At 35.0% G+C, this 4,546-nt stretch overlaps 1 long non-coding RNA gene across 1 annotated transcript; it reads left to right on the top strand.

Moving 5' to 3' along the window:
- The first annotated feature begins 1,868 nt into the window (after positions 1-1,868).
- Positions 1,869-4,027, top strand: LOC127119260 (uncharacterized). The gene is made up of 4 exons (XR_007802734.1): positions 1,869-2,366; positions 2,465-2,633; positions 3,038-3,124; positions 3,611-4,027. It is a non-coding gene; the product is annotated as an uncharacterized LOC127119260 (long non-coding RNA).
- The last annotated feature ends 519 nt before the right edge of the window (positions 4,028-4,546 follow it).

Below are 4,546 nucleotides of genomic sequence, written 5' to 3'. Positions count from 1 at the left end.
CATAAACCATTGTAATTCATATCAGGAGCAGCAAGATGCCTTAGTGTTCTTTGTTCAGTCATGTTATTAAAAGCAAGTTCAGAATCATAATCAAATAAGTTATGCAAATAGTCAGAATCAGAATCGCTAACGGGTGGTAAACTAGTGCTAGCCTGATTTTCTCTATGGCGTGCGTGAATGGCTCTCTCTATCTAAGGATCAAATTCAAAAAGATCAGAACAACCAGACCTAGTAGCCAGAACTAATGCATCAACAAATGCGAAAATGCCAACAATGTCCCTATTAGGCAGAAACAAAAAGAAAGAAGAAATATGATCAAAATAAATTCAGAAAAATACAAAAACACAAAATTTAATCTAATTAGGTGAAATAAGAATTTTGGAAATTTTTCGAGACTATGAAAACAGTAAAAAATTCATAAAAAATAGAAAAAAGATGAATTTGGGAATTTGAGGGTGGTTTCGTATAACTCTTTCCAAGAGTAAGGGATTAATGATCACACTATTTTTCTGCTCCTAGTACACAAAATAGAATTTGAATTAGACATAATTTTTCAGAAAACCAGGTTTTCGGACCAGGTCGGACGAACAAACGCGAATTGACCAAAACAACAAATCAGAGGGGCCAAAACACTACAATTGACACCTATGACTCAACTAACGATTAAAAATAGCAAGAATCCTCGGAAACAATGCCAATTTGATCCGCTGTCGCACACGGGTCAAAAACGAGTAATTAGAAAACTATAGTTTAGCGGAAGCGACAACTCGAGTATCGTATCACAATGATTCTTGTATTACAAAGATTTAAAACGAGTATTATCACAAGCGATTATAAAATAAGTCATTCTACTGTTTTCGGTTTCCGGCTAATCACTGATTTTTACCTACCAATTCCCTAAGCGACTTCAATCTTTATTCGATTCAATTTCGATTTACAAGCGCAATAGATATATGACATGTTTATATTCATACATTCCGAATTAAACAAACACATTAATGCAATCTTGAATTAAGCAAACACGATTTACAAACGTGATTTAACGACAAAGCGACGAAAATGACGTTTAACAGTTAAGAATGCAATCATACGAATTTAATCAAAACCATTCCATAAAATACAGATAAAGAAAATGAATTTTCATAGAATAGAATTGAAAGAGAACGAAATTAAATTGATAGGATAAAACCTCAAAGCCTTGGAAATTCGGTTACATCAGATTGACTCTAGAAGATTAGTTCCTCTTCATAATCGCACAAAGCAAAAAGTTATCGTAAATAAGATGTAAGAGATACAGTACCATGACTGCTTCTTTTAAACAAAATAATGGTTACACTTATAATTCAAACTGGGGCGGAAAACCTAAATTCGGCCCAACAAATGGCCAAAAAGAAATTACTTCCTAAAGTACAAAACTTCAACGAATTATGTGAGACTTCTGCACTCTGAATCAGCTTTTGGCTTCAACGTAAAAGTTGTACCTCTTTCTCTTAGTTTTCCAACGCATGTTATAACGTACAAAACGACATCACGTAGCTCAAGTTATGATCTGAACTGTGAACAAGTATCAAATAACCGCTAAAACTGAAAATAACAAACGGAAATAGATTAAAGGCAAACATGAACTTAAATCTAAAAAACATAATAAAATAATAAAATAAGCAAAATAAACTAGATAAATATCTAAATACAATTATAGAAGAATGTGCATCAAAATGCACTAGTCAACCTTAAGCCCTATAGGAACCAATCTTCATTGAAGCCTTGTTTCAAGGCCAAACGGGGTGCGAACAGAAAACCATCCAAGAAAAAGGAAATCGTTGGGCCTAAGGCCCAACCCCGGCCAACCAGTTACATAATCCAGCTCCTTTAACCCAGATGGCAGGATGCGAACTCAAGAATGCCATGAACAACACGGCCGCGTAGCACCAGCTTCATGGTGTTATCACCTTCATACGAGCCTTCCCTCACCAAGCTAATCTCAGATCCGAAATCAACAGTCAAATCCATTATCCATGCTTCAAAGGATCCGAATCAACAACTTGAAAGCTAAAACCTTAAATCTGGAATCAACGTCCACGCGTGAATCGCAGCTTCCGGCGCCGGCTTTCATGGCTTTCTCTCTTCGATCTCATCTTGATTCATCTTCAACACAACATCCACGTTCATCAATGCAAGGTGGAGCCATGAAACTGTTCAACACGAGCCTCATCGCCTCCTTCATCATTTCGATTTGAGCAGTTCGAGACTTCCAAACGCGAATGCTAAATGGTGCATAGTTGCGACGGCAACGCGAAAACGAGTTTCATCATATCAAAGCAAGTGGAAAGGAAATGTTTACCAGATTGGAGATTTTCTACAAACAGGTACTGAAGGCTCATTATATTTCATTTGATTTTCTTTCTTTCAATCTTCTTCCCTTTCTGGCTTCACAGAACTTAATGCAGAGTGAAATCTTGTGCAGGGAATTGAAGAACTTTGATGCAGAGAGATGGAGATTGATGCAGAGCGTTGTTGAGGGCTTGAACTTTGCACAGAGCGATCCTTCTGAGTTTGGTGAAAAACTGAGGAGAACTTCCAGTTGCAGAAGGTTGAATGAAGATTGAGAGCAAAAAATATGAACCTCCTCAATGGTGACGCAGTTATCATTTATATAGAGCTTGATTCAGTTGTTAAATGCGTTTGAAATTATACCGAAATTGACCTCAAATTCACAGTTAGTTAGAGTTGGTTAGTAAGGCAACTATTCTGTTATTGAATGAATCTAAAATGAATTTGTTTTGAATTTGAGGTGAGTTTAAGGTTAATTTGAAAAATGAATTTGAAGTTAATTTCATCTGAATTTTAAAGTTAGTTTCAATACCGAGTTAATGGATTGTTAAGTCAGTTAGAAACTAAAATTCACATGCTAAGCAAATTTCCTCTAAATGAAACTTATATTAAATGAGATGAAAATTGTAGTATTAGTGGATTAGTCAATATGAATCAATTAGCTGTGACAAGTGAAGTTGAAATCTTTTCCATTCTGTTTGAACAGGTCATTGGCTAACTGTGGAGAACCTGAAGAATGAAGTGGATTTGGTTGGACTTAAATGGCTTTTTGGTTAAGGCTTGAGATCTATCAGTAAGCTGCAATAAGATATTAATTCATTTGAAATATTTCTGTGAGCCTTGCACTGCCGTACTGATATCAACTTGTTAATGGAAATTCTTGAAATGTGGATTTGAATGATGGCTGCTGTATGCTTTATTTGTATTTCCGTATTTTTATGAACTACTGTTAATTTGAATGCATTGGTTTGAATGTCGTAGTGTATTATAGAAAGTATGTTGTTATGCATATAGTTGTTGAAAAACTGCTATGTGATAGTTAGTTAGAGATTCCAAAATGAAATGAAATATAAGGGTGGAATTTAGTGAAATGAACTACAAATTCCTGTTAAATCTTATTCTGGTTGTTGCCATGCTATTATTAGTGAAAGCTAGCTTGTTGAATGCTGTCAGTTACAGGTTTTATGGTTGTGTGCAGTTTATGGATTGATTTATTATGAATATTTTATTATTGCCTATTATTTATGATGGTTAGTGACCAGATTCGGTTGGTATGCAGGTTATGGCTAGGAAATGTTCCTGCTTGATGCCCTCTTTTGTTTTGATGCATGTTCTGGTTTTGAGTTCTTGAAATACTTGCCGCAACTATGCTCTTAGACTACCACGTGGTGTGTTAGCCTTGCTCACGGTGGATCACCGCTTGAATGATGGTCCGAGTGATTTTGAAGCATCTCATGCATGACAACTAGTATTAGGGGCATGTTATGTAAAATGAGAGCATGTAATGTCATATTTAAATACCAATGCAAATTCTTATGGATAACTACCAACAATGTATGGAATTTTGTATACATTTGTAATGGCAATGTAAGAGCTTGAATGGTGTTTATGTAATGGATTATGTAATGACAATATGCACATTGAATCAATGTCTTGTATTGGATTTTATGAATAGATCATTGGTGATTGGAATGAAGGTGAATGGTGTCTTGTAGTTAGGCCTAGGTTTAACTTAAGTGGTTGACTTTGGTAGTGAAAAACATGGTTAGACATTAGTTCATGCTTGTTTTTTTCGTTTGAATGATTTCGTAATTTGTGTTTTCCATGGAAGTATGAACACGACTTTGTAAATAGAAATCTTGAGAATTTATGGAATTGTATAGAAAGTTGTATTGAATTTGAGATTTGTATGACACTTTAATATTTGGATTGGTGAATGTTGGAATGTATTAAGGTTCATGGAAGAATGGTTTAAAATTATGAGATGGGCATGGTAACTTGTTCATGAAGTGTTTTGGCCATGGAAATCAAATGGAAAGAAGTGCAAGAGAATGAAGGGTATTAGGGTTAGTTTTTAGAAATTGGGTGAGTTGACTTTGATCAAAGTTGACCAAAAAGTTAATCGGCGACCAAAGTCAACATTTGGTCAAAATTGTCATTTCTTGTATTCTTTCATGTAATGGACACTTTTATGGTTTATGAATGGAAATTGATG

Source organism: Lathyrus oleraceus, chromosome 2, assembly GCF_024323335.1.
Source record: "Lathyrus oleraceus cultivar Zhongwan6 chromosome 2, CAAS_Psat_ZW6_1.0, whole genome shotgun sequence".
Taxonomy (NCBI): Eukaryota; Viridiplantae; Streptophyta; class Magnoliopsida; order Fabales; family Fabaceae; genus Lathyrus; species Lathyrus oleraceus.
The sequence above is the reverse complement of the archived record's forward strand: the minus strand, read 5'-3'. Positions and strand labels throughout refer to the sequence as shown.